The sequence below is a fragment of the Oryzias latipes genome, chromosome 3, assembly GCF_053564925.1.
Source record: "Oryzias latipes strain Hd-rR chromosome 3, Olatipes_Hd-rR_3.1".
Lineage (NCBI taxonomy): Eukaryota > Metazoa > Chordata > Actinopteri > Beloniformes > Adrianichthyidae > Oryzias > Oryzias latipes.
This window is the reverse complement of record NC_136239.1, coordinates 2787501-2808871: the sequence shown is the minus strand read 5'-3', so window position 1 is coordinate 2808871 and position 21371 is coordinate 2787501. Positions and strand designations below refer to the sequence as shown.

Sequence of the window (21371 nt, the reverse complement as noted above, 5' to 3'; positions counted from 1 at the left end):
GATTTTCATCCGCGTGCGTCTCTAAGGATGGACACAGAAACTGGGTTTCCATGTTTGGATCAGTTTAGTGCGGGGAGGCGGTTATCCCGGGTTCGGGGACAGAGTCAAATCACTGGAATGTGTGAAGGAAACGCGCTAGAAAACAGACAGTGTGATGTGTGACACGCGCTGATCCGGTGGTTCTGCGTCTCACACACTTTGGGAATAACGGGCGGGTCCGTGCGCGGCCGTGCGCGGCCGTGCCGTCAGCAGGCGCACGCCCGGGTCCCCGCGGCTCCTCCTCCTCCTCCTCCTCGGGTCCGCCGGCAGGCAGCAGAAGCGCCGCGCGCAGCAGCGCTGAGTGGCTGACTTTCCGCGCCACGCCGCGCCGCGCCGCGCCGCGCCACGCTGCTCGCGTTTGTCCGCTCCAGAGCTCCTCTGTCGGTCTTTGGCGGGACGTTTCCCCAATAGTGGCGCTCCTCGGTCCTCAGTCGGAGGCATGGAGCGGCGCTAGGGGACAGCAGAACAGGGCAGAGAGGCGAAGGAAGGAGCCCCCTTCAGACGGAGCCGGAACCTGCAGGTAAAGGTGGGTTTCTGCTGTTTCTGCGCTTCGGAAAGTGACTTTGCAGTTTGTTCTGAGAGGCGCCGCAGCCTCCGAGAAGCTCTGATCCGTCTCTGCTGAGAGGGTTCATGTTCATGATCCCTAAGAACCCGGTGAGGAACTTTTGGACCATCTCAGAGGGGGAGCTGGGTGCGTGACGCACAGGGCAGAACAGCTGGTTCCAATCCCATCATGCAGCGGGCGTTTAGGCTGAACCAGATGGAGCCAGTACTCATTGATCCAGTTCTACTGGAGCAGAGCTTTGTTCCACCTGAACTGCGCAGTCTAACCTGTGTAAAGAATCCCTGCACTGCACACAAACTCCTCTGGGTTTGCATTGTTGGCAGCAGGAGCACAGCTGAGTGACCCCCCCCCCCCCCCCCCATGGACCACAGCATCACTTCTGCAGCCTCAGCACAGTCAAATGTTAAAAAGAGGATGTTTTCTTCAGACGACCATACCTGAGCTTCATCATCATCATCATCATCCATCACTGCCAGGAACATCATGTGAACATTTCTCCTTTCAACAAACCTGGAGATCTGAAGAGTAGTGTTTAATTTTCTGCTGAGCCGTTCCGACAGGCTGAGACCTGTTTGGAGGTAAAAAATGAGTTTTCTTTTTGTCATTCGTCTTGCGTTTTGGTTTTGCTTCATCCTCGTCATTCAGAGCTCATAATTTGTAGTTGTAATGGTTTCAAAGAAGTGCATCTTCAGGATGCTCCTCCGTGCAGAGCGATGGAACAGTCCAGATTGTCACAGACTCCCTGGACTGAAGAAACAACAGAGACCATTCCACCTTAAATAGTTGTGATTGGCATTAAACACAGCCTGGTAGACAGTGGAATGACGGCATGCTTGTTCCTCCCAAATGGCAGGTGAGTGTTGTGCTTCTTTTTTGTCTCCAGAGTTTGGTTTGGTCTGGCTCAGTAAGACTTTTTCCTGGTTTGGATGATGACCAACATTTGAACGTTTAAAAAGTACATTTTTAGGGTGCCTGCAGATTTAAAGGACGTTTTGGACGCTCTCATTATCAACATGCACACAAACAATGAAAAGGGAAAAAACTACAACATGATAAACCCAAAAAAACCTGTTCTTCTAAAATTCCATTTAGAACAAGTTCTAAAGTTGAAAGCCAGTTCAAATAATCATCTTAAGCTCTTTGTGATCAATTAGCATTTTTTCCTTTTTGCTTTGCAGCACATTAACCTTTGAGCAAACTGGAGATGATAGACTGACATCACATCCTGGGAATTTTTCTTCTAATCTTTTATTTTTCTTGGAGGCACGTTGACGTTGATCCCACTCCCCACCCCACTCCCAGCGTTAACGTTGGGAGTGGGGTCATCTGGACCCCACAAGAGCACAAGGGTTAGTGTGACGTAAGGACGACAGTATCACCTGTGCGCCACAAGTGTGTGTGACTTACGTTACCCTCATGAATACACGCATGATGATGGTACGTTCCATTTTGGTGACTTCCCTTGAGGTGGCCTTACGAGTTCCAGGGGAGCTGCAAGACACACCTGTGCTCCCTTGTAGATGCGGCCGGTCCTATATGACCCTCCGGACAGCCCCAAAACCCACAGCGCATGTATGACTCAACCCCTTATATGGGTGCATGTGAGCTCAAACGGGGGTTTGACTGCTGCGCCCCCTTCCGTGCTCAGACATGATCAAGTGGGCGGTACCGGGCCGGCTAGCAGATCTGGTCTAGAGCACGCCTCAGAGGACTTTGCCTGTTCTGGTGTTCACAGTTAACACTCTGCCGCCGATTTGGAGCGCAGTTGGAGCTTTTCCAGTTGGTTTGCAGCAGGTTTTGATTGACGGCCGGCTAAACAAAGTAAGAAGAGTGGAAATGCTTTCATTAGCAGCCCCTTCATCTGTTTGAGAAGGAGGATCCTGACTGCAGAAGCGTCATGTGTGTCAGTGTGTTTTTGCTTCATTGCCTGCTCACTAGAAGCTTCATTAATGAATGCTGCATTTCCACAGCTCCTTTCATTTCTCACGCTGAGTTCCAGCATTTTACAGTTGGCACAGAAAGGACGTAATCTGCAGAACATGTTTTTCTGCTCGCCTCCCGCCCAGCAGGTCCACAAGCCTCGTTCAGAGAGTTCTGAAGTAAACGGGCGCACATGATTTTCCATCTGAGCTGGCGATTTGTGGTAGTTTGGGTGACAGAAAAAGCCTCATATCTCCGCCGCGCAGACTTTCCCCTAAGAAGTTGTTTAATTTGGGTGAGACCCAGTTGCTGAGGCGATGCCAGAATTTTGTGGAACCTCATACAACATCTACAACATGCCGTCTGAGCGACGGTGGACTGGCATTTACCTAAATGTCAGGTGTAAACACACGTGGGCGGATCATGTCATTTGCCCAGGGATTTGTAATTAATACTTGAGGGTTTTACAGTGAGCACCTGCTGCCTTTTGCCTGTGAATCTTACTTCAGTCTATAAAATCATTTCTGCTCTCTCAGTGAGGCGGACATCAGCAGCACCAGCGCTTCAGGCTGGGATCAGTCATGTGGAAGCGCGACGGCTGGGCGGGGTCAGAGGTTATGCAAATGAAAACTATTTTTAAGATCCTTTTCATTAAGTGACAGAAAAAGAAAAAGCCATTTGCCGGATTGGTTTTTATTTTATTTTTGAGTCAACGAACGCAGCTTTGTTGTGAAAATGAAAAAGGATTCCGGTTTTGACTTTTATTTTGAAAAAAAATGTTTCAGAAAAGCAGTGACCCGGAACAGGAGGGGTCAATCACGAGCGTACATGAAAACGCATTTTAGTTTCATGTTTCTGTTCTTGTTTGGTTTTATCTTCTTTGATTTATTAATATTTCCTGAATTTATTTGACATTTAAACAATTTTTTTTCCTTAAAACTAAAAGTTTGGTCTCAAATTTCGTTTCTCCCATTTTTTGTATGATTACATTATTTTACCTGCAAGGTGACCTTAAAAGCTTTTGCATTTGCAGAGACCCAAGAACCTGAATGTTTTCATAGCGCACGTCTTCACACAGCTTTTGCAAAAGCCTGAGACTGAATGTTTTTCTGCCTCTGAAGGTATTAGCTGTGTTTCCAATACACACATACGCACAACGTTGTAAAAAAATCTAGAAATGCAGAAAAAACACAATTTTGCAATTATGCTGTTTCAATTAAATCATTTAAACTCAAACCGTTTCATTTAACAAGTCATCTGAAAACGCGTTTGCGTGCTGGAATGGAAAGTCAACTCGCTCCGCCGCTCAGCGATGATCTTATCCGTGTTGTAGCATTGCCACATATGTAAATATACGTTTGGGATTGTCTATTTACTGAAAAGAAAAGAGAAAAATCAGTATTGACATTCCTTGGTTAACCCTGGTTAATATGGTCCTGTCTATATGATTATTTCTATGGAGTTTATGTTAAATGGATAGCAGGGTACAGAAACTACATTATCAGGAGACTCTGGACTACAAATATGGTTACCTGGGGAGTTTCTGTGGCCCAGGTGAAAAAAAAATTAATACGAGGAAAAGGGGGGTGAATGAGAGAAACACAGGAGCTGACAGCCGCAGGATCAGTACATGCCGAGGATTACCGTGACGTCGGAGAGAAGTCCAACCGCGTAGGTGTAATATTCGTGGATTTATTTCTGCAATCGGGTGAACACACATGCATGGAATGACTGAAAACCTCATCAACGGTGGACAGAGCTGGTAAGCTTCCACATCTTGCGAGTCGCTTGGATCTATTCCTTTCATATTGTAACGACCCAGTTGGTACGTCACAATAGCCAAACTGCCAATAAAGTGGCTTCATTGGAGAGCTGTCCGTGCCCCATACGCCGCACAACCCTGGACAGACTAAGAGAAGAGGAAATAGGCAGAGAAGCAAAGTCTCCTTTTCAGCATCAACGCCTATTTAATTGAACACACCACAAACAGGCTAACAGCATGGAGGTCACTTGTGTTCCCAGCCCTCTCACTCATGGTTTTCACATCAAAATTCCCCACTTCCCATGAGTCTTAGGGGCTAACCCCCAGGTCGCTACAATATGGAGGGTGGTGGACGCCAAGAGAGGTGGTGACTTTGTAAATAACGAACTAATATATAAACAAAACTTTGGTGTATTGGGAGAAAGACTGGGGAAGCTCATGTGGGGTTGAATACCTGAGACTGCTTATAAACTTGAGTCACATTATAATAATAATAATAATAATACTAATGGATTGGATTTATCTGCGCTTTTCAAGACACCCAAAGCGCTTACATTGTGTCCATTATTCATTCACTCCTCATTCATACTTGGTGATGGTAAGCTACGGTTGTAGCCACAGCTGCCCTGGACTGACATTGTGCTTCCTAAATTACCAGAAGCACGTTAAGTGGCCTATTCCATGCAAAATCAACCCTTTTGAGCTTTTAAGTGTTTTGTAATGTTCATTCCTCACTCTAAATGACCACAAAGTGGTATTTTGAGCCATGCATGCATTTCTATGTATTCCTCTAAAAATCTGCTCTCTGAACACCAGCACCTCCCAACCCACGAAAACAAGCGGGTCTTCGCATTGTGACATCACAAAGTGAGATCAGCACTTTCCAGGAAGAGTCTGTGCTGCCAGCCCCGCCCCCAGACTAACAGACACACCCACTTTCTCAATGGAGCTAGCGGTGATCGGCTAGATGCTTTCTTTTTCTAAGCACAATCTGCACATCCGTCTTTGCAAAAGTTCGTATGTTGTTTGTTTTTGTGAGAAAAACGCAGAATCCCTGCTGAGGCTGCCTCTTGGTTGTCGTCATGAAATGGGTGACACCCACAAGGAGAGAAAGGCGGAGCCTCAGAGATGGAGTCGTCTTATTTCTGTGTATGAAACATTTGAGACAAATCAGAAGGTGACATGTATACTGAGGTATTTGCTCATCTTTAATATTGTCATTTCGAAAGTGTGATCAAGAGTGTCCAGAACTCAAGCAGACCATGGTATGAAGTGATGGTTGCCGTTATCAGAATCCTAATGCATGTGTGACGAATGCATACTCTGAGCTTGCAAGGAAATATGGGTTACTAATAACTCAGATATACCTTGTTGCAGGTCTTACAAATGAAATGTGGCAGCATTTATAGTATCATTAAACATAAAATGGTTGGCAGATATTTTTACCCCAAGAGACCATGTCATTATACTTCAGATTGGAAGTATCAGGCTATCCCCTTAACATGTGATAGCACAATTGGTTCCTGAAACTTAATAGATCTTTCTTCAGGCTACAGGCACAAAAGGCTACAGGCCATCAAGCTTGATATCCAACTATGCATTACTTGGGGGCTCTGCAGTTTGTCAGTGATGGCAAGGTCCACTCAGACTGTCCTTCTCAGAAGCCTCTGTATGGAAAGAAGTGCCACAAAGGGTACAGATGTCAAATGGCCCATTGGTATGGATAAGATTGTCGTGCTCTGACAATCAAGAAGAAAGTTCCAGAACCTCCAGTCAATGAAACCCATAACTTCTTTCACAATTTCCCACACTAATAAACAGAAGACAAGAACCCTACAAAGAAGAGCTGGAAAGAGAAGTGAAGAAATGCCCATTCCTCTGAAGCATTATGTTCAGTTAGTTAGTCAGTAATGTTTTTTCCTAATAAACTAGAAGGCTTAAAATTCCCTACATCACAAAGGCATGTCCTAAAATGTAAAGTCATTTAATTCTCCCATGTTCTGGTAATGTTGTTGTTTGTATGTCAACAGGCATCTGTTATTTTGATTAAAATTGTCAGTAACTATCATATATTCAACAAACTGCTCAGTTTTTTGCGGTTCCTGGAAAATCAGAATAAAATGACGTAGGCAGTTATTTTAAGAAGGTGACGGTATGCTATTGGCCCTTTAATGTTAGTAAGTTTTGGGTGTTCACACTCACATGTAAAACCTAGCACAGATTTTTTTCAGGACCTGTTACTCTGGAACATTAGGAAGTGTCAGATCTTAAACGTTTGTGGTGGTAGAACTAGAATCTGTGTTTCAATCACGTCCACCCCACCATTGTCCCTGGTCCCCAATACTTTAAGAAGGAACCTAGATTTGTGTTTGTTTGCTTTTTTTAGGTTAAAGAATGAAGAAGAAAAAGATCATAAAAAATATATCTTTTGAAGATTTTAAAGGTTTTCCCAGGACAGGGAGATTGATGTGCTTTCACAGGAATTCAATGTGAATGTTGTCAGGCTAATGCTTCCACAGAGAAGAGCCTTGGTGCTTGAGTGTCAGTATGCTCTTTGTTAGACGCCTCTGTCTTTCATTATTTAGCTCTAATTCTAAATGGAAACCATGCTATTTTGATTTTAGCAAGCTTGTTTTAGAGCGCTAATGCTATGTGTTAGCATCAAGTCCAGCTCTCATAGGAGAGATTTGTTTAAATTAGTTAGAAAGCCTTTGTTGTCTCTCAAATGGAGATGAAATCAGCTTCACAGCCGTGGGAGTTCATCACACAGATACCCGGACAGAGGAAAGACACTGCATGTACCCACAAGCATCCTTAGAGGGCCTAGATCCCGCTTTTCCTAAGCCTTTCAGAGTAAACGATATACATATTATGATCAAATATTACCTTTATTACCTTTATTAAATATTCTTTAGCACTAAAGAATGTTTTTATATGAAATATAAAAAGCTCATTTTCCTACTAGGAAGTAAGACGACCCGATCTCTGAGGCTCCGCCTTTCAGCCATTTCATGGCGTCATCCTCTGGTCGGCTTCGGAAGCTTGTCTGCGTTTCTCCCACGAAAACAAACAACATCCGAACTTTTAGAAAGATGGATGTGAATATTGTGCCTGGAAAAACATTGCTAGCTCAGTGGAGAAAGTGGGCGTGTGTTCGCTTGGGGGCGGAGCTGGCAGCACAGACTCTTCCTGGAAGGGGCCGTTTTCGTGGTGTTGGGAGGGGCTGGTGCTAAGCAAGCTGGTTTTTCATGGAATGGGCCCCTTTAACATAAGAAGACCCTTATGACCCTTTTTCTTACACCACTCGCAGTTTATTTATTTATTTGCTTATTTAAAGAAAATCTACCAATGGGGTAAGAATTTATGAATTATTTCTAAGAGACCTGTCTTTGGAGTGTTCTGACTATAGTAAAATGGGTGTCCATTCTAGGGCCGGTCCCTCGGCACGTCTTTAAAGATGAGCTGAGGCCTGACCAGAGCTCCAGGCCTGACCAGAGCTCCTCTAGGGCCGGCGTCTGGGGGTGGGAGCCTGGGCTTGCTCCGGGGGGGGGCGACGCTTTCTGGCTCCTCTCTCTCTGTGTGGGGTGGGTGGTGCCGGGCCTGGGGTGTCGGTGCCTCCGGGGGTGGGGCCCCTGGGCTGGGTGGCCCTGGCCCCGTTGCTGGGGGGGCGCTGGGGGACAGCTGTTTGACCACCGGGGGACAGTCTACCAGCTGTCCCCAACTTACCCCCTTCCTCATATAACCTCATATTAGGGTGAGGGGGTGGGGGGTCTAGCCTGCGATGCGCCTTGGGGGGGGCTACTTGGCAGTGGCCCCCCTCCTATGGTTGCCGTATGGAGGGGGCCCCCCCTCTTTCGGTTTTATTTGCACCTTAGACATGTAGGGTCCTTGGTAGGGGGGGTGCTTGGACATCACTGCAAGCAAGCAGCAGATGTCCTCCTGGCACCCTACCCGCCAATTTTAACCGCACCTTAGACATTTAGGGCCCCTTGATGGGGAGGGTGAGGGGACACCACTGTGAGTAATCAGGAGATGTCCCCCTAGTGCCCTACTCGCCAATTTTAACTGCAGCCCCCTTAGTACACACACCCCTCCCCCTTCAATATATACATTCCAACATATACACACACACATGCACACACACACCCTCTCAAACACACATACACGCACACACATTTTGCAAGGAAGGTGGGACCTGGGTCCATCTGTCCCCTACCCCTTCCCTGGTGGAGGGTGCGGGCCCCTTGGCGATGGCGGCCGTGTCCCTTGGGTGCCGGCTCCCTGGGCCCGGCGGTGCTCTCTCCGCACGGTGGGGGGGTTCATATTACACCTGAGCCGGGGGTGTTCGTGTCCCTGGGGGGTGGCTCCTGGTCCTTGCCCCTGAGCGCTGGGCCCCGCCAAACTTCCAACATGGCCGAGCCTGGTCGGGCCATATTTATAACACCCCTTGTGGGCCACCCTTTTTTCCCCGGGGTTCCCCCCTCCTGGGCGGGGGCGGCGGGCTCCTGCCTTGCTCCTCCCTGGACCAACCGTGGGCCGGGTGGGTGGCTGCCTGGAGTGCGGAGCGGGTCTCCCTTGGGGGGTCCTGGCTCGTACCTGGGGTTGGGGCGGGGGGATGCCCGGAACTCCTGGGTGGTGGTGGGGTGCTCGTCTGGGGCTGTGGGCGTCCTTCTCCGGTGGGGCCCTGCGTTGGGCTCTTCCGGCGCGGTGGGGGGGCTGCTTTCCTGGCTGGGCTGGGGCGGCGCTCTCTTTCCCTCCGCGCCTCCCTGCTCTCTGGCTCTGGGGGCCTCGCGGGGGTCCTGCTGGCCCTGGCCTGGGTGGCGGTCTTGGTCGCCCGGGGGCGGTTGTTCCCTGCCTGTTCCCGTGTGGCGTTGGGGGAATTCCGGCTGCCGCTGCTGCTGCGGCGGGGGTCTGGGTGTGGGGGTGGCTGGGCGCTCCTCCTCCTTCTTTTCACATTCCACCATCCATTTTAGAAGAACATAAACACTCACCTGAGCACAGGTGTTAGCTCACCTTTGCACTTATAGTTTGCATGATTGAATGAATGAAAAATTTCACACTAGTTGGTTTAAAGGCATAGGTATGCGTGTGTGAACACTATCTGTTTTGTGTACATGTCGACAGGTGGACATTTTTGCAGCTAGCAGGTGTGTTGATAATATTTGAGTGTGTGTGAACAGGCCTCGCCCTTTTTGTACTACATTTGAACTGTACCGTAACGATAAACAACCAGTAAACCTGTCTGCTCTATGCTGCTTCATGGTCTTACCCCCCCCTTTCACTATCAACCCCCCCCCCCCCCCTCTGACATCCCTCCCTCTTCTTCCCTTCTTTCCTTTTCCGTCCGGTCCAACACCAAAGATTTTCAAACATGGTTGAAATGAATTAAAGTTTGGCCTCAATTACAAAAGGGGTTTATTCAGACATACCTCTGGTTTGTCTGAAGATTAATAACCCCTCTTGTTAAAGTAAAATATGTCCAACACAAGAGGCCCTCAGCTCTCATCTGCCTGCCTAGCTGTTGGACAGGACAAGTTAAAAAAAAAAAAAAAGATGAGCTGAGATGCTGATCAGCCCACTTGCTTTTTCAAGGTCAAGTGTCTTGAAGAGCTTGGTGAACAAGCTTGATTAACATTTTTTTAGGTGTGTATCCATTTGGGATGTCACTTTTCCTTGAACCGATGTTACCATAGTGAAAGAAACCTGGAAGAGCATTTTCAAGTCTCCAAGAACAAGCAATGATGTGTCTGTCTTGCAGTGAATTACGGTGAGGTTCACAGCTACAAACAAATGAACTCTACATAGAAGCTCATTCACCATTTAAATAGCAACAGATAAAGTGTGTTGCTATTATTCACCATTAATCATCCGTTTGCAAACACAGAGGAAAAAATCACCAATGGTTGGAGGGAATCTCCCGTTGGTATAAATCCGTCTTTTAAGTAGGATTCCTGATACTGTCTATTAAATGTAGCTTTCTTTTTTTGGGAGTGGAAGGCTCCTCTTCTGTCTCCTGGCTGGGCCTTTTCCACTTGGCAAAGAAACTTTCCAAAGACGTTTGTTTTTCATTCATTTTGCTTGTTCCTGGGTTTTATTTTAGCGGTATCCTGTCACGTGACCGAGACGAGTGAATTGGCCTGCGTCAATAGTAACATAAACTGATGGAACAGAGAATCAGGCAATTTTTCAAAATAAAACATCTTTCAGATTCTGTAATAGATAAAACGGAAGTAATGTAAGTTATTTATTCTTTCTGTGCGGCCCGGTACCAAAGGACTGGGGGTTGGGGACTGCTGCGCTACAATATGTTTAAAATTGAAAATAGAAGTAAATGTGTGCATTTAATGCAATTTCAACACTTTTAAAGTACAATAAGTTTGGATTCTTTTTAATAACATTGTTATGCTGTTGCTATTAAATGATGAGTATTTCTTAGCATTAATGTGACTTCTGGTGCTGCGTGGTGGTTTTGCTGATGGTCTAGTCTGGTTGATACGTGGTGAGTTTAAGCTTCATGCAGGCGTTGAGACTTTCATCCTTTAAACGTGATCGTAGGTTGGTCTGAATGTTCTTTAGATGTGAGAAAGACTGCTCACATGCAGACGTACAGCCAAACACACACTCGCATGCTGCAGTGTGTGGACGGGCAGCGTGTTGTAAGCTTTGACAATCTGCGCATTTCCCCTCGCTGCCTGTGCCCACTACCCCTCTCTTTCCTCCTCACACATCCCTGCAGATGTACGCTCCTTATCAGAGACAGGAGAAGCTGCAAGGATGGCAATTCGCAGGTTCCCCGCTGGTACAAACTCTGTGAAATAATAGATAATAGTAAACTGATTGCGGCGCAGATTTTTTTTCTCCAAGCACCACTACTACTGCGTGGCATCGCATTGCGCCCGGGAAGGACCGGTCTAATGAAAAAAAACATTTACAATAAAGATTTGTCTGCGAGCCAGATGTGGCCGATCAAAAGAGCCCAATATGGCTCGGGAGCCATAGGTCCCTGACCCCCTGCTCTACGAGAATGGACAGGCGATGTGCCAGGACTGTAAAAGACAAATGAAGTGATTAATGAAAAATAAAGTGTCTTTATTGATTATGACAGAGAGACTGAAACAGTAAACCACATGCTGCAGCTCATTCAGTGTGTGGTGCAGTCCTCACCTGCCACTTTCTCGTGTATTTAAACAAGACATTTATAAATTCACTACTTTAAAAAAAATTTTTTTTTACCAAAGACAAAAGTAATCTTAGAATAGACATGTCTAAAAAGAATATGTGATTTTTATGTTTAAATAAAAAAAGGATATTCATTTGATCTGTTTTATATATTTTTAAGCTATATTGTGCAGGTGAGCCTTACGGCAGGTGAGGCTCCTGCAAGTCACTGGCGTCTGAAAGGATCAGAATAGTTCTGCAGCTGCAGGAAATGGGTCAAAGAAGTTAAACCTTTCCCTTCATGTCTTTGTCTTTCTAAGATGCAATTGAAATATTAAACCAAACAGAAAACTGAGCATCTTTTGTTCATTCATAGTAGAAAGTCTGTTATCTGATAGCAGTGGCTTCCATGGCCTGACTGAAAATGATCACATTTTTGCTCTATGTCTTTGGAAAAGTAGAACATAACCTTTAGAATGGAGCAGACATCTGTATCTCTGTGGTGCACAGGTGGGGTTCAGGTGCAGTCACAGTGTCCTCTGTAAACTGTGGCCTTTGTAAAGACTTTTTACAAACAAAGAAGCTGAAAGCTGAAAGGAAACAGCAGGTCTCTGAACGGCTTAGTCACAGCTGTTGTCGAGTTGTTGGGTCTCCGTTGTCACCAAGTAAGCTGAATTGGACTTGTCTTTTGCCATACAGTTGGTATTTTCAACTCAAAATCCGGAATTCCAAGATTAGAAGGCAGAAGGCGGAGTGGAAACCGGCATGATTGTGTTCTTTTTAGTGGAGAACTGCTCTTTTCCTGCTTCTGGTTTATCTCCACCCGGAGGCGCAGCAACAGGAAGTGCGTTTGTGTGTTTTGGGCCGAGGCGTCTGTGGATTCTGCCATCTGCGGGATCAGAGTCAAACCTGAGGACATCTGAGTGGCATCCTCCCATCAGCCCCGAGGCATTTACACAGGGAGAGAAGCGGCGATTAAACGAAGGACGCGCAAAGCCTTGAATGCGTGAGAGAGTCCACAGACAAACACAAGCTGGGAGGAAGGAGGTGGAAGACAAGCTGTTGGGCATCCAACCCATCCCTCTATCACTCGTCTCCTCACTCTCCCTACATTTGTTTTTGACTCTACTGCCCCCCCCCCACAGCCTCCATGTGGCCTCCTCCTGCTGAGGCCAACATCTGTTGGGAGGAAAATCCAGATTTGCCTTTCAGATGATTGTGGCAGGGAATCCTGAGGCTTTCTGACTGGAGCTGTTTGAAGTTCCTCGGCTGCTGTGTGGGGAACGCAGAGGCGCAGTGAACCGCTGACAGATCATGGTGGGTGGACGTAGGATGCCTTACAAAACATTTTTACTTATTATAAACATGAAGTTAGCATATTTTCTAGAATAGTGGCTAGAATGGGTTTCAAACCACTAAATCCATTTCAGTCAGACTTCACTCACAAGATCTTCATTGAAATCCGTTTTTCTTGAAAGCTGTTTATTTTAGGGAGAAAAAAACAACAGTTTTTCCTTTGAAAGGTTTAGTTTATGAATGAATTTAAGTTCAACCATGTTCAGTTTAAAAAACTAGAAACGGTTTTTGAAGCACACATTCAATAGTGAATGGCATCGTAGTTGGATCGAGTCATGAACTTACAAATACAAAAGCTTAATCTGGTTCAAGTCTTTAGCAGTGATAACCAGCACTGTCAAATATGCTAATTAGGTTATTTTTGGCAGCTTTCATTATGTTGTAAGTCCTAAATGTGTCGTTCAAGAGAAAATAATTTTAGTAAAACAAACAAATTACAAAACCCTTTTAGTCTGGATGTGTGCATCATGTACCTATTATCTGGTGTGTTTTACAATTAAATTATTCATGGTCCAGGTGAAATGTTGCTTTGCAGAAAAAATATGAATAACGATTAGTTTTATGTAGTTTTATTTAGTTTTTATCATAGTTATATGATTTTTGTTTGTTCATTGATAGGAAACTTGTCCTGTTAACTCAGTGTCAAAAATCCGCCACAGGGACACAGGCATAAACATCGAGTCCCGAAACATCAGTTGTCCTAATTTACGCATACGTATTTAAGTTTATTTATTAAACTAAAATAAAATAGAACTTTTGAGAATGCTAATGATCCTATAACGGGGAAATTATCTTGTCATTATAACTTGAAAATTAAATAAACTACCTCTGTAGTCGGCTAGCAGTCAGCCTACTTTAGCCCTGAGTTAGCTTCCTTAATTGAGTTATTTTCCATTCATTTTCTGGACCCACTATATGCTGTTCTCTGGGTCATGGGGATGCTGGAGCCTGTCCTGGCTACTGTTGGTCGGAAGTGAGGTACACCTGGACAGGTCCAGGAGCTGGAGCTAGCGTGCCCGCCTTGTCTGTCCCGGGAATAAACTGGCGAAGAATAAAATAAATAACAACAAGAAACCTCCCCACTTCCCTGTCGCCGTTTGCCGGCGAGCAGACGGGAGAGCGGTGGCAGCAGGGTTCGTGTTTTTCTCATTTTATATCAACATTCTCTTATCATCTCTTTTTTGGATGGACATGGAATTTTTCACACCTAATAAGAGGGATGTCCGCTGCTTTTTTTCCCACCACTTCCGGGTCTGGTGCTCTGTGTATCGATCAGCCGTTGTCGTCTGGGAATGACGAATGTGTCAGGACATGGCTGTTATAATCTGTTTCTTTTTTATTCAACAGGGCTACCTTCCAGGGGATCAATAGTATTCTAAAATTCTGTTTTAGTTTAATAGATGAGGCTCAAATGCTCACTCTGTTGCCTCAATGTTTCAGGACTCCATGTGACCCCGTGACGTATTGTTTAAAGTTTGTTAACCTGGAAAATTTACCATTCAAGACCAGCAGGTCTTATTCAAAACAAAGAAACATCGTATTCAAAACAGGCATGTAAACGTAAAACTAATTGCTGTGTTCATATTTTTTATTTAAGTTCTCAGAAAATATTAATTTGTGCACAATGGATCCTTTTTTCATTGACTCTTATCTAACCCCAGACCTGTTCGTCACCCCCAGGTAACCCAAACAAAACAAAATGGCTGCTGTGGAGATAAAGCAACAGATTAGTCACCGTTTTGAGAGAAAAAAAACTATGTTTTTGTTTTTTTCATGAATTTGTCACATGGAGCTCTGGCCAGGGTGGAAGAGGGAGATGGGGGAGAATGGGGGGCATGTGACAGCTGCTCAACCAGTGAGTGAAAGGGGGCTAGAGTGGGCAGCGCCTACAGTGCTGCTCATTGTTCTCATTCCCACACTTATCTTCTAAACATATTACAGACCATGAAAAAGAAAAATCAGCATTTTCTTTCTTGCATTTTTCTCTCTGATGTGTCTTAACTGGGGGGGCAGACCCACGGCAGGTTGGCAGGAGTGAAGACCTTTGCCTCACCTCTTTGTGTCAGAAGCTGGGACTTCACCCAGCAGAATTTAAAGCAGCAGAATTTAGAAAGTGAATTCAGGAAAGTTCCCTTCGCAGAAGAATGTACCTGTGGACAAGTATGAGCTCCCACCACTGAGCGTGATTGTTCCACTGCCATAAAGAATCAGGCAAAAGGGAAAACCAATGCAAAGACTTTTCTACGCCTCAGTTAGCGATGCACATTCAAAACGGGTCAGTTCTGAAAACTTTCTGCATCCTGGCTCAGAGCAAAGATCCTGCAGTTCTGTTCAAGTGATGTCAGTAAAACAGGGAGGCATTCAGACAGCTGGACAGCAGTTTCCCTATAATGGAACCTTTATTACAGTTGAGAAAAATATGCTGAAGTTCAAAATCGCAGTATGGAAAGACAAAATACTGTAGAAAAATGTTCAGAGAAAATCTTAATGCTGTTTTGATGGGAAATTTGATGGCTTATTCTTCCACAAATATAAAATCTGTCACAAATATGCCTGTATGAAAACGTTCTATCTACAGCTTGACCTTGTTTATTAAGGAAGTTTTGTTCTAAAAATAACCTGCAATAGGTGAAATCCACAAATTAGGATTACAAGTTTTAAGGCTGGAACACAAACTAAAAACTTTTTAGACTTTTCGCAGACAGACATGAACTTTTTCACACTTTTCTCTCTTGTTCAAGCTCTCAAACCTTCGTGGAAAATTAAGACCAGGATCATAGAATGAAAACCAAATCTGGTCATGTTCAATAAATGAATGTAACTCTGACAAGCTGAACACTTTTTATGCAGGAGGAACGGCAAGGAGGAGACTGATTGACGTAGTCTCCAGCCAATCAGGGTGCAGAACACAGTTCGCTGTGTAAAAACCAAAAAAGAAAACACGCAAAATTGCACCGGAAAAAAACCCCCAACAAAGAAGCTGATACAGTGAGGGAACTCTGTACACACAGCTCAAATAATCTCTTACAGCAAAAATAAAAGTGAGGCGGCCATATTGCTAGAGTTTACGCAACCTAACTCTCACCAATCAAAAAAGCAGGTCTCTATGCAAAAATTAGAATTGTTAATTAAGTAAAAATATCTGGTTTTAAAAATCCTCTCCACCAGTTGTTTCTTTTTTTACGGGGCTATGTGTACGTTTATTTTTTTTGCGTAGGCTGCAGTGTTGTCCTGCTTGTTCAATATTTGCAGTTTCATGTATTTTTTTTTTCAGTCATGTGACTGAAAAATCATCACAAAAGCCCAGACAACTCAAGACACCTGTATGAGACTTTTGCATCTGGTGGATGTGCTGCAGGGATTTCTGAGGAGGGGGAACGAAGATGACCCGTTGGCTTCTTTAACCAGTGAGCAACAGCTGGTTCCACCGGTTCCTGAATGGCTGTATGGAGAAATGTCATCAGCGGACTCAGAAGAGACCAAAAAATATCCCGATACACTGAGGAAGATAAAAGTTATCATCCGGATGAATGAATGATGAAAGAAAAACGGCGTCTTCTGGATGAACCTCTCGCTCTTAACTGATGAAGGACGAAGCACAGGCTCCTGGTTTTAAGGCCCAGAGTGACACTCCTAATGTGCGTTATTATGTTAATAGAATGTTTTACAAAGCATCAGAAATGTATCATAAGAGTTTTTGATGAGTAAGGATCGTTGATGGACATTCTTCGGCAGCGGCTAGGGGTGGTTATCTGTATTCACGGGTGTCTCCAGTCCCTAACACCTGTGAATATTGGGAGAATACTGTACTTGATCTATAAAGGCTAAATGTCCATGCACTATGTTACCAAAAGTATTGGCTCACCCATCCAAATGATCAGAATCAGGTGTTGTAATTACTTGTTCTGACCACAGGGGTATAAAATCATCTCTCAGGCTTTCAGACTGTTTCTAAAAACATTTGTGAAATAATGTTCCGTTCTCTGGAGTTCAGTGAATTCCAGCGTGGAACTGTCCTAGGAAGCCACCTGTACAGCAGATCCAGTGGAGGAATCTCCTCTCTATTAACTCTTCCACAGTCAGCTGTCAGCTCTATCAGGACAACATGGAAGAGTTTGGGAACAACAGCAGCTCAGCCACCAAGTGGTCGACCACGTGACCTGATGGAGAGGAGTCATGGATGCTGAAGCTCAAAGAGGTCAATGACTTTCTGCAGTCAGTTGCTACAGAGCTCCAAACGTCATGTGACCTTCAGGTTAGACCAAGTCCAGCACGCGGAGAGCTTCATGGAATGGTTTTCATGGCCGAGCAGCTGCATCCATCCACACATCACCAAGTGAATGCAAAGCGCCGATGCAGCGGTGGAAAGCACAACGCCACTGGACTCTAGAGCAGTGGAGACGCCTTCTCTGGAGTGGTGAATCACGCTTTTCCATCTGGCAATCTGATGGACAAGTCTTGGTTTTTTTATGTTGCCAGGACAACGGTTTGGTGGAGGAGGAATCATGGTGTGGGCTTGTTTTTCATGACTTGGGCTCTAAATTCCAGTGAAAGGAACTCTGAATGCTACAGGATACCAAAACATTTTGGACAATTCCAAGCTCCCAACCTTGAGGGATCCGTTTGGAGCGGCCCCCTCCTCTTCCAGCATGACTGTACACCAGTGACCAAAGCAAGGTCCATGGAGACATGGAGGACAGAGTCTGGTGTGATGAACTGGACGGAGTCCTGACCTGAACCCCATAGAATACCTTTGAGAAGAATTTTAAGGTCCCATGTTGACGTGCTGAGCACAGTGAACAGGAAAATGAAAGCATTCCTCACATTCTGAAGCAAAAAGACGGGATTTTAATGCACTTCTAAATCTACAGTATAAGTTTTTAAATGACTTTTACCTTGTGTTTAAGAAATCAACTACTATTGTTTTACTCTAAAAAGTGTTTTTATTTTATTTTTACCTCCAACTCTGTTCCACCTTAAATCAGATCCAGACTCCTTCAGTGGTGTATAAGACAGAAATAACTCCTGGATGGAGGCCATCAGACCTTTGGGGGGTTGGTATAAAGCGCCCCTTCTTTGCTACGCTTAGCTTAGCTGGAGACAATGCTAGGAGGGTGTTTGTGCTTTTTCTGCAACCTAATTAGCATTTATTCCCATACTGTCTTCTGAGCACAGCGGTGTGCATGTGACTCTCCTTATCCAGCCTTCTAACACCACCTTAAATTGTGAAGGGGATTCGAGCTGGGGAGTCTGCCTGCAAACATTAGTCTGACTCCAGCTTAGAATCAAACAAGCTTATGCATGTAGCTCTAGACATTACATGAGGTAAATGACAACCTGCACTTTCAAAGTTTAGGAGAGCCGCTTTCCGCCGCTACATCCATGTCTCTGTGACCCACATTCGTACAAGAGGGGAAAAATAAAAACTAGGGGATCTATTTATTCTTTTCTTGATGAAAAACATCATTAGATTCAGGATGCCTGAGCTGGCTGCTTCCCCACACCGTAGCGGCATCCAGCCAGCGGCCCGGATGCTGGTGTACGTACCAAAACTGTTTGGCCTGCAATAGCCTGTGACTAATGATGATGTCACACCATTTGATAGAGAGCCACTGCAGAAAAAAAAAAAAAGGTAAATGTCAAATACTTGTAAAGCGCTTTTCTACCTTCCTGAAAGGCCCAAAGTGCTTTACAGTCACAGACCCATTCACATGTTTACACGCAGATGGCGGCTCCGCTGCCCAACACTGGCGGCAACCTGCCACCAGAGGCAAGATGGGGTCCAGTGTGTTGTCCAAGGACACTTTGTCACATGGGCAGGTAAGGCAGGAATCGAACCTGCAATCTTCCAATCAGAGGTGGACTGCCCTAACACTGCACCATAGCGAGCAATATTGGAGCTATTGAATTGTATGGCTTAGATCCAGATTCCAGCTCAGATGAGGAAAACAAATACGTTCATGGATGTACTTGCCTGTAAGTGGATGATCAGAATGGAGCAGAGCAGAGAGACTGTGGCCCCGCCCATATCAGTTGCTGCATCCCAACTCAGAGCTTTTCAAATGGCCCGTTTTTATCGGCTCCTGATCCATCACGATTTTAATTAAGAAATACTCAAAAACGCACTTTTTAATCTTTGATCTTTTTATGTCCCTTTGATGTTCTGGTCAAGGTCCCCCAGCCGGGAATTGAACCGGGGCCTTCTTGCTGTGAGGCAACGGCGCTGACCAGTCATAATGTAGAGAGGAAAAGGTCACTGCTGCTGATGCAGAGATGCTGCAGTGCATGAGACGGTGTGCTAGAGCGTCCAAAGCTTTCTTTCTAAAGCCAAACAGACATCTCATCATGTCATGTAGACTCTGCCATGTCGGCGCCACCATGCAGACCCCGTCATTCAGACCCCGTCATTCAGACGCCGTCATTCTGCATTTTGTTCAGAGCAGCTGCATTATAGGAGGAATGACAGACTGCTGAACACCTTTGGGTTGTCGCCTCCACTGAAGGAATTCTCATTCTACACTAAACATAAACCTAAATTACAGTTCAGATTTAAAACACAGTTCAGTGTTTATTACTGTAATTTCTGACTTGTGGGGGGTGGGGGTGTTTTTTTTTTAACCTAAACTCAGGAGATTTTATGAGCGTTCAACTGTGTCCATTATTAGTCTCTTTTTTTGAGACTAATAACCCACTGTAACAATTTCTGCATTTGTTTGGATTGGATGGAGAAAACCAACATTCCCGTCCCACTGACGTTACAATTGTCAGAGGAGAACACTAGAATGAAACGGTGAGTCTTCAAAGTAGATCTGTGAACAGACAGTTCACATAGAACAGGATCCTTGTGTGACCGTGGAAACATTTGACTTCCTCTGTGCCTTTGACCCCAGGACTGTGTTATCTTACCGTCTCTGCTTTTATCGACCTCCTTTCAGTTGTTTTTTAGAAAGATCTCGCAGCTTTTCTAAAATGACATAATGGAGCTGCCCTGTAGCTGCAGAGGCTGTAAGAAAACCAGGGTGAAGCGTTTCAGCCACAGTCTTTTTGAGCAGGGAGAAGCTGGCCATCTGGGCTAACTGAGAAACCAGCCAGGAATGGTGGTGGGGGCAGCAGTGATCAGGGAGAGGACCAAGAACCCTGCATACCCCCCTCCCTTAAAAAAGGCCCAGAGCCAACGAAGCAGCTCTTCATCTGTCAGGGTTTCATGCCCATGCAGCTGTCCAGAAGCTGCTCTCAGGAAAGAAAGATGGAAGATGGCAATCCAATGTTTGATGACAGACGTCGGTCTTGTAACGAGGCATGGTGGTGGCTGTATCATGTTAGGCTGATTTTCACATTTAGATTGGGTAAAGTTATTGTATGAAGTTGTATTGAGATCCTTTGAGGAAGTTGATTCACACAATTCTCCTGTTTGATCAAAAACTTTACAGTGCTTTAGGTCAAAGCAAATTAGACATCCACACATAAAACTAGATTAGATTATTTTGGATTCAATTAGATTAGATTAGACACAATGTGTGGTGGTGCTGTGGTTAGCGTTCTTGCCTCACAGCGTGTGATGGCCCTGATTCAAATCCCAGCTGAGTCCTTCCTGTTCTCCTGGTTCATGTGTGGGTGTCTTTGTTTTCCTCCCACAGTTCAAAAGCACATTTCATAGGTTCATTGGTTCCTTTAAATCTCCCCTTTAAATCTCACCTTAATGTCACATAGCAGCTACGTACAATCTGCGCATGGTCTTTCGTGATACATGCGTGACATACGAGATTCAAAAGTGTTTCTCGCGTTTATGATTCTTTGCTATGTGCAGTGTTTGTCGTGTCTCAACTTAGGAGTCTGTGCATGAATTCAGTTTGGAGCTGTTTAAAGACTTTGGTTGCTTGCAGTTCATGTGCAAGTCTCATGCGGGGCAGTGTCTGGTGCCGTGCAGAAGGCGGGTCTGTAGCTTAGTGACATTTTCACAAATGTTTTACAAAGGAACCATATCAGAACCATGGAACAAGTACAAAGAAACCACACAAAAGCCGACGTAAATCTGTACTTCATTGATTTTTCCTCCCTTTGATATTCAGAGTGCTGAGCAGAAATCACATGGCATCAGCACCATGGTCAGCACCCGCCGTGGGACCTCTCAATGCTTTGTTTTAAACAGTCAGATTCCCCTGATCCGTACCAGTTCTAAGTCAGTTCTAAGACAGACATCTAAGAGTCCCGCCGAGACGGGAGAAAGTAGTATTATAGCAAAAGGTGGCTACTATGAAGAACTACAATATGACATATTTTCAGCTGTTTCACACTTTTTTGTTATGTATATAATTCCACATTCATGTGTGACTGTGACATGTGTGACTCTCCAATTTTCATAGTCATGAAAATAAAGAAAACTCTTAGAATGAGAAGGTGTGTCCAAACTTCTGGTCTGTACTGTCTCTTACATGTCATATTTTGCAGCACTAGAGAATGCAGTTAACCACTTACACATGGGTGACAGCTGGCTGGGGAGAGCGGGGTTTGATCCGCCAACCCTTTGGTCGTTGGATGACCTGCTCTAACGTCTGAGCTAAACTGCCACCC

General features: G+C 45.0%; 1 protein-coding gene across 4 annotated transcripts in view; it reads left to right on the top strand.

The window, feature by feature from the left end:
* The first annotated feature begins 317 nt into the window (after positions 1-317).
* Positions 318-21371, top strand: part of LOC101158088 (SH3 and multiple ankyrin repeat domains protein 2) — a 314876-nt gene continuing 293822 nt past the window's right edge. For 3 of the 4 annotated variants that reach the window (XM_023950566.2, XM_023950561.2, XM_078944892.1), the window contains exon 1: positions 318-565. The gene's annotated coding sequence lies outside the window, so the exon portion shown is untranslated. The remainder of the gene's footprint in view (positions 566-21371) is intronic. The other variant, XM_078944893.1, reaches the window with a different exon arrangement.